General features: G+C 53.8%; 1 long non-coding RNA gene across 2 annotated transcripts; it reads right to left on the bottom strand.

Moving 5' to 3' along the window:
• Window positions 1-5,487: 5,487 nt before the first annotated feature.
• LOC123382019 lies at window positions 5,488-13,711 on the bottom strand. Of its 2 annotated transcripts, XR_006589773.1 has the most exons (4): window positions 11,246-13,711; window positions 9,606-9,652; window positions 7,658-7,898; window positions 5,488-6,738 (listed from the first exon to the last, which is right to left on the bottom strand). It is a non-coding gene; the product is annotated as an uncharacterized LOC123382019 (long non-coding RNA). The 2 variants fall into 2 exon arrangements; XR_006589772.1 differs by having other exon boundaries at window positions 5,488-7,898; window positions 11,246-13,710.
• Between the last annotated feature and the right edge of the window lie 1,530 nt (window positions 13,712-15,241).

Here is a 15,241-nt window from a genome sequence, read left to right as displayed (position 1 = left end):
TAGGGGGGCTGTCCTCGGGCCTGGGCGGGGCTGCTTGTAATCAAGGTTTGGATCCCAGAGCTTAGTGATGGGGGGGGGGCCGATAGGGGCTGTAACCACGGGGCCCAGGCAGGGGCGCCTCACCCCACCGGCGACTAGCTTGGCAGAGTCCCAGCCTCCCAGGCTGCTCTGGAAATGGAGGAGCCAGGCACTGCCAGGTTTGTTGGCAGTGTGGCAGCCACACCCTGGGAGTGGGGAGAAGATGGGGTTGGGGAAGCGGCCCTGGGCAGTCCGCCAGCATCCTGAGCCTGCCTCCTGCCCACCTGGATCCCAGCTGCTCTGGGCCTGTCCTGCCACCACACAGGGCCCGTCCTGGCAGCTGACTCCAAGCTCCGATGCTGCCTGGAGAAGCAGCTTCTTCCCTACCCTCAGCTACATTAAAGATGGGAACCAATGCCCCCCAGGGAACTCAGGGCCCCCGAAGCTCCAGCCTGCCTCTGCCCCCCTCGCGTCCCGTTCTAGCTGCCTCTCCGCTCTGCCAGGCTATGCGGGGGCTCTATGGCCGGGTGAGGGTGGTCAGCTCCTCTTCCACGGGGAAGAGGGGAGGGATGGGGGAGGGTAGGCGAACACCAACATTTACTCAGGGTCTGTACGTGCCTGTAGACATCATTAATCCTCACAAAGACCCTAGGAAGTAACGGTCATTGTTCCCATTGTATAGACCAGGAAACAGACTCAGAGACAGCAATTCACCTGGACAAAGGCAGCCCTCAAGCTCATCACACCGCCCCCTTCCTGTCCCCCACCAGAGAACCCTCAGTGGTGGGAGATACAGATGCGGTGACCAATGACCCCCACCTAATATGATGCAGGGAGGGAGAGCAAGGTGCCCTGGGAACCCAGGGGGCGGGGCCCGAGCTTCAGATGGGGACAGCAGGGAAGGTTGCTTACAGGGGAGGCATTTGGAGCCGGGCCTTGCTGAACGGGTAGGGACTTCTGCAGGCAGAAGAAAGAACCAGAAGGGGGCTTCTCCGGCAGATGGGGAGGCAGCAATAAAGGCTTGAATGTCTGTCTGGAAAGTTTGGGCTGGATCCGGTCGGTTTTATCCCTTGTGCTTGTGACTATTTGATTAAGATCTCTCTTACCAATTTGTAAGCTCCAGGAGGGTAGAGGGCACATCTTTTATTTATATCTCCTCCCCAAACTTGGCACACTGTGGGCATAACGAGATGCTCGATACTGATCAGTTGAATAAGTAGTGCCTGTTTTAGCTTAGCACCGTGATCTGTTCCCTCCCACCCACCCTGAACTTTCCACCCCGGCCTCCTTGGTAAGGATTTCTCTACTGGCTCTCAGATAGCTGGAGGGTCCTTCCCTACACAGCCACTCAGGGCTGAGTCTCCTCACCCAGCCAGGTCTCCTGCACTGCAGGGTGGAGGAGGCTCCCCTGCCGCTTTGGCCTCTCTTCTCTCCCTCCTTGACCCACCCATGCCTACCATCTGCGGGGCCCCGGGCAGCCGTGCAAAGGGGGGCCCACACACCACACATCGAAGCGCCTCAATGTCACGGAGACAGCTAGCAGACCGGCAAACATACCTTCGTAATGACAAAATTGCAAAGAATGTATAAGGCTTTGGTGGTAAACATCAAACAGTTTAATTACTACCGTGGCTGTCCCGGAGTCCTGTTGGTGGGTTGATGTCTGAGTGAGGAATGAAATAAAAATGTGTAAAAGAAGTTGGACACACAGGAGTAGTAATACGGGATTCTGTTCACGGGAGGGTCAAGAACAGGTCAAATCAATCTGGTGATAGGAATCAGAAAATCCGTTGTTTCTAGGGGGTGGGTTTCAAGGAAAAGGAATACGAGGGACCAGTCTAGGGTGTGGGGTTGTCTCATATCTAGACGGGCGTATACACCCATCCAAACTCATCCAACTCTCTCCTAAAAACGAGGGCGTTGCACTATATGTAAATTATGCCTCGAATATAATAACAGAAAACTGAACATCAGAATCGTGAGAATTTTAGAACAACTCAGTGTTAAAACATCGCACAAAAATAGCTGTGCACAATGCTTCGACTATCGCATCTCCACTCCCCAAAGTTTTTCTTGCCATCATGTCAGCAAAATCGCCAATCTTGTCGTTACAATCAGGATTTTTATATAATTCGTGTTCTACTTACAGGACTGAGCTAAGGCAACCCTGTCCCATCGAAATAGCATGAGCCACAGATAGGAGTCGCGTGCATAATTTTCTAGCAGTTGGGGCGCCTGGGTGGCGCAGTCAGTTAAGCGTTCGACTTCAGCCAGGTCACGATCTCACGGTCCGTGAGTTCGAGCCCCGCGTCAGGCTCTGGGCTGATGGCTCGGAGCCTGGAGCCTGTTTCCGATTCTGTGTCTCCCTCTCTCTCTGCCCCTCCCCCGTTCATGCTCTGTCTCTCTCTGTCCCAAAAATAAATAAACGTTAAAAAAAAATTTTAAAAAAAAATAATAATTTTCTAGCAGTCACATTTTTAAAAGTCAAAATAAATGGGTGAAATTAATTTTGGGAATACATGTTATTCAGCCCAAGGTATCCAAAATGTGATTTCAATAGGCAATCAATATAAAAAGTTATTAGCGACATATTTCGCGTTCCTTTTTTCATACTAGAGCTCTGGGATTTAGTGTGCATTTTACACTTGGAGTACCTCTCAGTTCAAACTGGTCACATTTCAAGTGTTCGATCATCACATATAGAGTGGCTACTCTGTGGGACAGCTCAGCTAAAGGATGAAATCTTAACCCGAGGTGTACGAAATTTGGATATATTTTCGTTAAATACCTCAGTTCAACCGATAGTCAGAAATTAAATTCTTTCATGCTTTTTTATGGTCTATCCAAATTAAACAATGTAATTCCTATTGTAACTAAAGAAGATCAAAACTCTAAATCAAAATTATTTACACAAAGCTGAAATTTTATTCTAATTTTTTGGAAAAGATATTTAAATATTATTAAATATTTGTCTAAAAAATTTTATGAGAAAACAGCATTAACTGTTCAATTTTTTGGTTAATGAAATGAATCAGTATCATGCTTTTTACATCTAGCCCTACACATATAACATGTGATTAATATGAATTGCTCAATGTAGCAAAATGTTCCTTAGCTGCTGTGCCAACTGTAGCAAATGCTACAAGTACTAACTTGGTAATTGTGGGTACTTCCAGAGCCATTAATTGGAGCAGTCAGATAGCTAGGACACTTGGCATTACTTGGAAGCGATGTTTGTTTTTCAAGAATCTATTGCATTCTTGCTATCTAAGAGCAAGGCTTTGAAAAGCTAATTAATTCTTCTTCTTGGTTACCTAAGGGCTTCTGCTGCTTTCCATGTTCCCCATTCCATCAAGTGGAGCCTGATGTCAGCCGCAGCGGGTCCCAGAAAACTTCTCAGCAATTTGCTGGTTTTTATTTTGCAAACCTGGACCAAACCACGTGGAGGTGCACATCTCTGGGGCCCGAACAGTGTTAATCGTGAGGGTTTTTAGGATTAGGGGGTTTACCATGGCGGCACTGGGCATAGTATAGTATTCCTGAGTGATAAGAGGTGGCCTTGAGTTGTTTAAAGGGTCTGTGTGCCTGTGTGTGTGTGTGTGTGTGTGTGTGTGTGTGTGTGTTCATGCATGTGTGTGATATTTGAGTTCCAGCAGACAACTACCTGGGTTCATAAATAAGCTTGTACTGCACAGAATTACCCCATTTGCTCAGGTATAGTCTGTAGCTGCTTTTGTACTATGAGAGAGCCCACACGGTGTGGCCGGCAAGCCTGAAATATTTGTTATCTGGTGCTTTAAGATAATGTGTCGATCCAGGACAGGATCTTGCCTGAGTCTGAGTGGTTCTTCTCCTTGGTGGCCCTCGAACTGAGATCTCCTGTGTAGTCCAGATCCAGTCTAGACTTCTGCTGTGGTTGCGAGCCCCTTAAAGGAGGAGATCTGGGGGCTAGGAAGGTCCCCCAAGGCAGGTCCTCCAAATTAAATTCTGAGGGCCTCAGGTGTTCTCTGAAGTGAATTTGCTGTACCCATGGCCAAGTGGTTGGGGCTGATCAAGAGAACGGTTCTCTTCCTTAACTGCTTCCGTCAGCCACTCCCCATCCCTTATAAGAAGAGCCATGATGGAATTTCCCACAATTCTCCACTCCCTTCTCAAGGAGCAGAGCTGATACTAAGCTCGGTCTTCTGGCCCCAGTGTCCTGGATGGTGGTGGTAATGACCAAGCTATGCTGGTGAGCCGGGTGCCTTGCGTGCCTGGGGAAGCCTGATTCAGCTGCGGAGACGATATGGCCAGAGGCAAAGTGTTGGGGCGGGGGGGGGGGGGGGGGGGGGGGGGGGGGGGCTGCTCACCCCTATCGCAGCACTGGTCACAGAAGCATTTTGTTTGATTCTGCATCTGTCTCCTCTACTGGATGCATCGTCCTTGGTCAGCCCCCTGTGGGCCTACTCAGGGCCCGCACATGGGAGCTCCACAGTCAGTACATGTGGTCAGCCATCTTGGCACGTGCCCTATGCCACGCATAGGTACAAAAATGAATCCAAAGGGTCCATGCCCCCAAGTAGCTCACTGTCCTGTGGGAGAGACAGAGAGGCCAGCAGCTTGGGCCCTGACTTTGAGGGCAGAAACCTCAAGGAAGCACTCACTCTAAGAGCTCCAAGTAGGACACCCTAATTCAGCTTGCAGGGATGGGAACGCTTGGGCAAAGGGTGACAAATTGGGCTACTTGCTGAACGAACGCATGAACAAATGAGAGATGAGGGCCTGATGCTGGAGCTGTGAGCTTTAAAAATGTGGGAAGGGATTCCTCCTGAAGTTTTAAATTGGATCCTTTTAAGAGGTTCCTGGGCTGAAACTAGGATGGGAGGAGAGGCCTGGAGGGAGGGGGCTGAACTGGGAGGGGTTTCGGGGAGCAGGGGGGACCAAGGCCAAGGAGATGGGCTCTCAGGCCTCCTGCCCAGGCTCACCCGGCAATCTGCGCAGAGCTGCGGGCCCAGGAAAGTTGTCGCTGCTGTGGTGAGAGAGATGAGCTGTCTCGGCTCGAGGACAAATCTCTTTTAATTTTGTTCTCTGGAGGAGGGGGTGGGGTCGGGCCTGTGTCGGAGTGAGAGATTGGCTCAGTGAGTAATGGCCATGCCGTCTCCGCTAACACCCCTGGTGAGGGATGAGGTGAGAAAGGCCCCCACCCCCCAGCCTTTCCTGGGGCTTGCCGCCAGGGGACAGGGAGAGACTGCTGTCCGCCTGGCCTCCTCCTGGTCGTGCAGAAGCAGACCATGTCAGAGAGCTGAAGCTGGAAAGGTCCTTAGGAACTGTCTTACAAGAGCTTCCGAAGTGGCCTCTGTGAAGGTGTATTTTTTTTTTTTTTTTAGTTTATTTATTTATTTTGGAGAGAGAGAAAGAGCATGAGTGGCAGAAGGGGAGGGTCAGAGAGAGAGAGAGAGAGAGAGAAGGAGGGAGAGAGAGAATCCCAAGCAGGCTCCATGCTGTCAGCACAGAGCCCGATGCGGGGCGCAAACTCATGACCTGAGCTGAAATCGAGTCGCATGCTCAACCCACCGAGCCACCCAGGTGCCCCTAGCTTCCATGGAGTTTTAAGGAGGGTCCTCAGGGGTCTGTCCACCACCCCCACGGAGTGGCAGGTGAAATTTTGTATGAGGAGGAATTTATTTTAGAAAAGTGTGTGTGGTTGGGGAGGGTTCATGGTTTCTCTAAAGGGTTCATGCTCCCCACCCCAAGATCTCTCGGATTCTGCCCTCTTGCTTAACAGAGGGGGAGGGAGAAGGGCTTGTCCCATGCCCTATGGCACGTGTGTGGTTGGATCTAGAGGCTGGGCCGGGTTGTGTTCATCTTCATGTCCGCATGATCTCTGCTAAAGAGGGGTGCCGAGTGAGAGAATCCTGGTTTCTTGAGCCTCCCTGCATGCCTTTCTCCTTGTGAACCACAGGGTGAAGGGGCTGGTGGGGGTGGGGAGGAGGCAGAGTGAGACCAGGGGCCTCCAGCAAAGCCTCTGATGTGTGGTGTATGCTTGGGCTGCCCTGACTGCTTCCACCGAGGTTCCTAGGGCTGGCAACCTGTGAGGACCCTTCGCCTGGGTCAGCCGATCTTGGCTCCCCCAAAAGACACCTGTGTGGGGCAGGGGGAGGGGACATAGCACAGCTTCACTGAGGGGTGTGGAGGTCACAGGCTGCGGTGGAAGCCAGGTAGGAGGGTGTTCTAGTGGTGCTGGTGAGCCCTAGCAGGTGGGAAGGCAGAGAGAGAGAGCACTGGAGCCAGCCCTGTTCCAGCCGGTGACAAAGCGGGGAGGGGCGGATCTCATGCTGGGGCTGGGAACTTGAAAAATGTGGAAAGGAAATGCTTCTGAAGGTTCAGATTAAATCTAGTCCTCGTGTGTGCTTTGGTTTCTTGTCACTCCAGGCAAGATTTCTCTATGTGTTGGCCTCAGTTTTCTCATCTGTTAAATGGGAATCATAGTAGCAACTCTTCTTTGCAAGCAAGGCCCAAAGACAGGAGGGTGGGCATGAAAGCACTTTGATGCTTATGGAGAACAGATGTGGGACTGTTGTATAAGAAGAAGTGATGGGGGCGGGGAGTGCGGAAGGGAGAGGGAGGGCCGGAGAAGGAAGCATCAAACTCCACTCAGCGTGTCTACTTGCCTTCCCGGAAGCACAATAGAATTGACAAGGGCATCTGACAGAGCCTGCCAGGAAGGAGGCAGCCTTTGACCTGGGAAGGAAATAGTGAACTTTGATTTTACTCATGTTCTAGCCCAGTCCTGGGCTGCCCTGGAATACAGATAATTCACTACAGGGGAAGCGCGGGAGGACCAAGCTCAGAAATGATACAGTTGCGGGGAGCAGAAGTGGGATAAAAATTATTCAACCATTTAAAGCCAAATTTGCTCATAGGATATGTGCCAAGAGCAGTGGGAAATAAAGCTGCTAGGATCTGGGAAGGCTCCTCAGAGGAGGTGACTTGTGGGCTGGCCCCAGGTATTCCCAGGAGGGACGCGGAGAGAACACCCCATGCGGGGGACAGCACAGGCAAAGGCAGGGCTTCAGGGACAGGGGGCACCCAGCCATTTTTCTCCTGGATCCATCTCGGCGGCCAGATGGTCCATCTGACTTCCTAACTTCTGCTTCCTAAGGGTGTGTGTGGCTCCCCCGAGGGTCCCACCCCGTGGGTCTACAGCTGGGAGTCCTTCCAGTCGTGGGCGCCCCGGGGAAATGAGTCCCAGTGCTTTCTCCCAGCATCCAGCCCCTGTGGGAGGCCTGCTGAGCTGGGCTCCGCTCCAGGCTGTTCTCCAAGAGGCTTGCCTGTTTTACCACTTCGCTGCAGAGCAGATAAATGGCGCGGAGGCCACATTTTTCTCCCCTAGCAGCGGGGAAAATGAATCTCACCAAGTGTTGCCGACACCATCCTACCAGGTTCCACATCCATCTTGGACCGGGGCTGCTGACAGAGCACTGGCCTATCCCTCAGCCCCGCTCTAGGGACCAGGGGAGAGCGAGAGACAAGAGGAACATTCCTCCTTCTCTCCCGCTCTGCTGGAGGCCCGCCCTGGGCCTCTGAAGACAGAGAGAGGATGAGGTTGTGGTCAGGGAGAGGAGATATGAGGCCCTGCATTTGGGCCTGGTGGCCTTACCCAATCTTAAAACTTGACACAGGGCAGTCATTTCACGGAAACGCCGAAGGTCAGGTCCGCCTGGGGATGGGGCAGCTGGGAAGAAGGAACAGTGGTCTGGAGACCCAGATCCGAATCCGGCTCCTTCTGGACTCGAATCAGTGAAATTCTAGGCCTTGGGGCAAATCGTTCTACCGCTCTGGGTCTTGTTTTCTTCCACAACTGGAATGGATTCCTCCCAGGGCTGGTGACAGATGATGCACTGGTGATTGAAAGATCCGATATGAATGCCCCACCACTTATTGAGCACTTACTGTGTGCCTTAGACAGTATGGAAAAGATGGCTGGTCTTCACAAGAGCACTTTAGCCCTGGTTTACACTTTGGACCACTGAGATGCTGATTTGAAGGGACTTTCGAGAAGTGAATGGCAGACCCAAGACTCAAACCCAGCCCTGTCGGCTCCACAGTCTTTATTCAATGATGTGCTCATCCCAGGGTGCGGAGACACCTGGGGGCCTGGAACTTAGGGAATTTCACGGAGAAGTAAATAATGGAAAAGCGGGTGGGGGGGTGGGGTGGGGTGCCTGGGTGGCTCAGTCGGTTGAGCGTCCAACTTCGGCTCAGGTCATGATCTCACCGCTTGTGAGTTCAAGCCCCGCGTCCGGCTCTGTGCTGACAGTTCAGAGCCTGGAGCCTGCTTCTGATTCTGTGTCTCCCTTTCTCTCTGCCCCTCCCCCACTCATGCTCTGTCTCTCTCTCTCTCTCTCTCTCTCTCTCAAGAATAAATAAAAAACATTAAAAAAATTTTTTTTAAATAATGGAAAGGAGGTATTTGGGAGCCTTGAGAGAGCTCTGGGGGACAGCATTCCCTTTCTCAGACTCAGGTAACTCCTAGTGCAACTTCAGGCCTCAGTGGGCCCCAGGATATAGCCCACACTCCTAGTCTCACCTGCCTCTTTGCTTGCTGAGCTCTGGTGGGTGGGGGTGAGGCAGGGGAGAAGGCTTCTGTGTTTCCAAATCCCTGGGTTCTCTCTTACTTCTGATCTCTTTGGAGTCTGGGTTTCCTCCCTTGCCAGCAAGAGTTCTCCTAATGTGGTTTCCAGGAGGAAATTTTGAGCTTCTCAATGCCTTTTCTATTTGGCCATTGGACTCTGTTTCACTCCCCTCCGCACCCCTCAGGAAACCCTCCGGAAGGTAGAACTGAGGCACCCCAAGGTAGAGCCTGTTTTTATAAGAGACTGAAGCACAGGTAGGGAAGGCTGAGCCTGAGGACTTGAAGGGAGGGATTCTTCCAGTCTGGTCTTTGAGCATTGCTCCTGCCATGCCTTCCTACGGGCTGTCGGTCCCAGGTGGGCCAGGAAAGGCAGGAGCCACCCACCATGTCCCTGGGGACCAGCCGGGGCTGCCTCCCAACCTATGGGCCCCAGTGGCCGAGAAACAAAGTCTCTATACATTCATTCCCTCCCAGCCTGGAGTACAGAGTGGCCCAAACAGAACCACACACCCTCTCTGGTGCAGGGTCTCATTGGGGGGCTCACCGAGATGCAGGCCTCAGGAGGGGATTGGAACTGGGAATTGGGGGTGGGGGCGAGCCATGGTAGCAGGCCAACCAGCCTGTGAGCACCACGAGAGACAGGCCAGCGGAGATAAGCCCCCTGCTGTTGGGCTGGGCCTTATCTCCACCCTGCAGGTATACATCTCCGCCTGGCTGCCTGCTTAGGGCCCACAGTGGTCCTCTGAGCTCCATGCCAGCTTGAGGAGCGGGAGCAGGATCTGTGTGGCCTGGCAAGCTGCCCCCTGGCCCGCCTTAGCTGAGATCCTGCTTCTCTGAGTCGACTGTCCCTGGCCTCAGCTCCAGGGGCCTGCTCTCCTGAAGCATTCCTACTCCTGATGAGGTCACCTGGACCAAGAGAATCGAGTTACTCCACCCCTCTGCTCCCAGCACACGCAAAAGATTCAGTTCATACCTCCTAGTATTAGAATGGCTCCAAGGAATATCAGTAGAGAGTCCGTCCTGAAAAATATTTCAAACGTAGGTATTCTGACGCCAGCCTGGATTCAGATCTCTTTTGGGCTCTCAGATGAATTGACTGAACTCCCCCTGCCCCAAATTAGCAAAACATCGATATCTTCCTTTTAGGGACTGCAAGCCTCCCCTCCAAATTGTGCAGGTGCCCCAGAGAGGTGGTTTAACCTAAGAGGGAAGTCCCACATCTAAACACCAAGCTGGGAAAAAAAAAATTGGGAGTATCATAGGGAGGATCAGATCAGGTGTCACATCACTTTAGAAAATTCATCTTTCCCTGGAAGATGATAAAATAATAGCTGGCATTTACTCAGGTGAGCTGTAGGCCAGACATTTTCTGTTATTCACATGCAGGAACTTATTTTATCCTTAGGAGCACCCAATGAGGTTAAGTGCTATTTTACCCCCATTTCATAGACAAGGAACTGAGCTCAGGGAGGAATCAATTCGGTTGCCTTCTGCAGCAAAGGCAGACTGGCCAGCATGGCCCCCAAGTCTCCTTGGACGCCCTTCCCCTCCAGCCAGCCTCAGCGGGGCTCCCTCCATCCACAGGAGAGGTGTTAATCTCTGCGGATCCCTGTCCCCTTTCCCACAGAGGTTTTCTGGGACCAAGAACATCAGCGCAGAGAACCAGGGCGCACCCTCGCTACCCCATGAGGGTTTCTGGTCCCAGGTTCTACCTCACTAGGCATGAGTCCAAAATAAATCATTTCATTAGAGTTAATAACATGGTCCCTTTAACTGCAAAGTGTTTCCAAATAGAGGGCCCTCCAGTCTGCTTTAACGAACAGATAAGAATCTTTGTAATTAACTCAGTGATGGCTTGCATGTAAATGGAAATTCCTCTGAGTGCCTGAGACTATTTATTTATTGTTTTAAGTGTGGGGTAAAGATGTTCCTGACCGCCCCTCCCTCAGACAAGCTGCTCTACAGTCGACCAATCCCCGCCCCCTCCGCCCCAGGGTACTTCCACAGAGGGGCAACAGCACCCCTTCGCAGAGACCCCTTGGGGACAACTGGAGCCCAGAGTGTGCCACCTGTCTTCATTCCAGCCCCTCTTCATGAGGCCCCTGCAGACCTTCTCTCAAACTCTGGGCCTTCCTGCCTGGGGGCGGGGAGGGCCTGGAGGGTTCTGCCCCCTCAAGTGCTCAAACACTGTCTCAGTTGGTTAAGCTTCCGACTTCGGCTCAGGCCATGATCTCCCTGTCTGTGAGTTCAAGCCCTGCGTCGGGGTCTGTGCGGACAGCTCAGAGCCTGGAGCCTGTTTCGGATTCTGGGTCTCCCTCTCTCTCTGCCCCTCCCCTGCTTGCGCTCTGTCTCTGTCTCTCAAAAATGAATAAACACTAAAAAAAATAGTGAAAAAAACATTGGCTGCCTCTGCTTATTACTGCTCTGGGGCTATAGTGTGCACGCGCCCTATGTGTGCATGTGTGTTTATTGTGTGTGCATGCGTGTTGGGGGGCAGTGAGTTCGGCAGGTGTGTGGATGTGCAGCGGTGCTCAGAGAGCGTGCGTTTATGTGTGCTTTGCACGCGCGTGGGGAGCGTGTGTACGCGTGATCTGCTTGCCCCGCACCACTCACCAGAGCCTGGCTCCTCATCTTTTGACAAAGGCAGTTCTCTAATCACCGGATGCTTCTGGCGCTTTGTTGTGTCTGTTCCCGGAGCCTGGTTTGCTGGGGTGGAGGGGTCGCCTCGTGACTCTGGCGTCTCTGGAGGTTTCCTTGGCTGAGCTGCAGCGGCTGGAGTGGTCTACGCTCTCCCTCCTCCCCTCTTCCCTCCCTGGAGGAAGTGGTCCCCGACCCGAGGGCCAACCACAGCCTAGCTCCCCTCCTCTGGGCCCACCCCTTCCCTGGGTAGAGAGTCTTCCCACCAAGGGACTGGGATCTGGACCAGAGCACCGGGGAGGAGAGGGGCAGAGGCAGGACCCCGTGGGCAAAAGTGTGAGAGGGAGGAGGGCCTAGAACAGCGTTCTAGCTCAGTCAGCGCTGATGAAGTGCATCCCTGGGGTGGGCTCCACTTTGTCTTGTGCAGGTGGTTGTGGGGAGTAAATAATAAGGAGGGTGGGGGGGGGTGCCTAGGTGACCCTTCACTTGCCTCCTTCCACTGGCTGTGGCTTTCTCCCGCCCCCCTCCCGGATAGGTCTGTAGGTGGAGGCCACTTTTAGGGCAAGTGCTGGGTGGCAGGGCGCAGAGATCCGTGCCTGGCCCTGCTCTGCTCGCCATCAGTTCTCTTGGCTGACAGGGCCACTCCAGGAGGGAGTGGGAGAGCTATGGGGAGCAGCCGCAGTACCCCTGCCTGAGGTCCCCTCCTACTGCCCAGGGAGGGGTTGCCTGGCACAGTGATCCCTGTGCTCGAATTGATGTATATGTGTCTGCACACGGGGCACCACGGGGCTCCTGATGGGAGGGCACAGAGGGTCAGTCCGGGGAGGGCCCTCTGATGCCATCCAGTCCAGATCCCTTGGGCCAGAGGAGGGGGCCAGAGGAGGGCCAGAGATTCATGCCAGGGCCCGTTGCGAATGGGGATGCCCAGGGGGCTGGAATCCAAGCCTGTTGGCCCCCATCCAGGCCTCCCCACTATGCGTCAGTCTCCTTTTCCTCCCCTAAGGGTGTAAAGGGTTGGGGCCCTCGCCCCTGCCTCTCCAAGGCCTGGACAGCGGCTCTCTCCCCAGCAGCCCAGGGCTTCTCCAGGGTCACCAAGGGAGGGTCACATCCTGCCTCCCCATACCCACTCTTCTTGGTCAGGACCCCGCAGGACTCCATCCCTTTCCTCCAGGAGAAATCCATCCCATCTCCCAAACCTCTGAGTGCTGGGTCCCGATTTCCCAGTCCCAGCCATCTGGTAGACCCTTCCTCACAACTCCCCTCAGCGCCACTGACACTCCCCTCTGCCTTCCTGGATAAGCTGTCTGCTTTCCACATCCACTTCATCCCCTCTGCTCTGTGGGCTCAGTGCTTAAATCTCTCTGAATGCATGATGTCCTTTCTTCAGGGTGCGACCTGTTGCCCTGATCAGACTGGGCGTTCGTCACAGGCAGGTGGCTTCCCGCCCCCCCCCCCCCCCAAGACCGGGAGCTCCCGTGGAACAGATTCTGGTCTCTGCCATCAGATTGGGAGCTCCCTGTGGGCAGGGGACCCTTCATGCTCTGTCTCAGCCCCGAGACCCACTGCCTGTCTGGCGCACACAGGGATAGTGACCGTTCCCACCCCCCTTTGCTCCTTCACCATGCTCTTCCCACCCCAACACGGCCAATCCAAACCCGTGCTGGCGTCGGGTAGAGGCTGGCAGAGCTTTGAGGACCGCTGAGGCCCATTACTCTCCCTTCTACCCCACAGCAGCTATCTCTATAAGGGGGTAGAGGTGGGGGAGGTGTGGCCTGGCAGGGCTGGGTGGTGCCCAGGGATTCCCACCTGAAGACACACAAAGCATCAAGACTGAAGGGACTGGAGGGACCATCTGACCCCTGGATTCTAGCTGAGGGTCCTGGCTTGTTCCACACATGGCCAAGCCAGACTCATGGCTGAGAACTTGCACCAAGCCTTTGGATTCCCAGCCTGGCTGTTCTTTCGGCCTCATCAGAACGATCCTCTGAAGTCCAGATGCCCGCTGAGGAGGGCGGCGCGGGGCAGCGGAAAGACCTGGAACTCGGAACCACGTAATCTGGGTTTGCATCCGGACTCTGCTGTTTATCCGTTATGTGCCACGAGGCAAGTCATAGAATTCTCTCAGCAGGCGAGTACTGTCCCTCTGACGATGGCAGCGAGGTCATAGTGTTCATAATGTTCCATCTGTCCCCAGACACTTTCCGTGATCTATCCATGCCCTGAACGGTGGCCCCACAGGCTGCCCCCATCCCAGCCCATCAAATCTTTAGAGACCCCCTTCTTAACCTCCCCCAAATCTCTGCAACCTCTTTCCCCTTCAGTTGCCAATGGTGCTTAAGGAGGTAGCAAAAGGAGGATAGATTTGTAGCTGCCCGCCTGGTCACTTCTGAGCTGCAGACCACTGGCAAGTTACCTGCCCTCTCTGTGTTATGGTCTCTTGGAAATGGGAGTAGTAATTCCTACCTCTCTAGACTCTTTGCAGTGATACAGGTGTTGAAACAGTTGGGGCCTTGTGAGGGAGGTCAGTGGACATGGCCTAGCAGTAGTGATTTCCACGTTTGTACAAAAGGGGAAACGGGGGCCCAGAGCTGGTGATACACTGGCTGAAGGCCACACAGCAAATGCACTGTCAGACCCAGGAGTCCTTGCCAACCTGTCTTGGGAAGAATCATCCTTTCAGTTGAGAGTTTCCTTTCTCCGGCCCATGCATTGTATTTTCAGCCTTCTCAGCGGGCTCCATGGCTTCTCCCTCTTCTGCTGAAGCCTTCTCTCAGGGGGAACGTAGTGCCTGGCACATAGTAGGTGCCTGTCAATATTTGTTGAAGGCAGGCACGGAGACACACGCAGGGCTGGTGGGGGTGGGGAGCTAGTGGTGTGGGGTGGGGCAAGGAGCTGAGCACCAGGGTGGGGACAGGCTCGAGGTGGCTTCTCTGTACCTCTGGCTCTGCCTTTGCCAGGCCTGGCTGTCTGGGAAATCTCATTTCCCTCGCAAGCTGATTCATGGGCCCGGTGTCTCAGTGCTCCCCGAGCAGCTCTCTGTCAATAACTATTCTTTACAAGGTCCCTCGATTCATTTTTGGGGTTGAAGACAAATTTTTAAAGAGAAGTTCGGTGCCAGGGCCATTCCAGAGGGGCTGTTAACTTAATGTCCTGTCTCGTTCCCTCCAAGCCTGCTCCCTCTTGAACTGCATGAGGGTCAGGGCTCGCTGTTTCTAGCAATTGCTTCTGAGTTCTTGCATCCGGACAGGGGGTGAGGGATGAACAGAAAGGGACACAAATTATAGGACAGAGCAGGAGGCAGGCCACTGGCTCCGTTATTAAGTTTGCTGTGTGACTTTTGGCCAACGGCTTCCCTTCTCTGGGTCCTAGTTTCCCTGTCTGTGAAAGCCTGGATGCTGATAGACACCTCTGTGGAAGCTTCCACCTTGTTTTCTGGGGCAGCCTGGTCTCTGAGGTTCATTAGGGAAGGAGGTCTCGGTGGCAAGCAGTGGCTTGTGTCTCCTTCCCCTCATCCCCAGGTAGGAGGACGCAGTTGACAATTCTGCAGCTGGGTGCCCCTGTAGCCAGCGTCTGGGTCCTTATGCCGGCTCCCTTCCCTTCCTGGAATGCCCTTGGCCCCATCCTCAGCAAACTCAGTTTGAGAATGTCTCCTCCCCCCTCCCCTGCGTCCCACCAACCCAGGGTAAAGCTATCGTAGCATCAATCATTCCAGATAACCGTGGTCAGTTGACGCGTCCATCTTCCCAGCGGGGCTGGGGCTCCTTGGGGAACAGGCCCATGATCTTGCCCCCACGCTCCCCGGGAGGGCCCAGTGCACTGCAGGAGCTTAATGTGTTGCATAAACAAATGGATCCTGGACATTGAGGCCTGAGAAACTCCATTTGTTGGGAACCTCTACGAGCAGGTGTGAGCTAGGAGCTTAGTCTCCTGCCAGGCATATGTGGTGTCATTTGGTCCTCACAACAACCCCAG

Source organism: Felis catus, chromosome E1 (assembly GCF_018350175.1).
Source record: "Felis catus isolate Fca126 chromosome E1, F.catus_Fca126_mat1.0, whole genome shotgun sequence".
Lineage (NCBI taxonomy): Eukaryota > Metazoa > Chordata > Mammalia > Carnivora > Felidae > Felis > Felis catus.
Note: the sequence above shows the minus strand (reverse complement) of the source record. Positions and strands in the feature narration are given on the sequence as shown.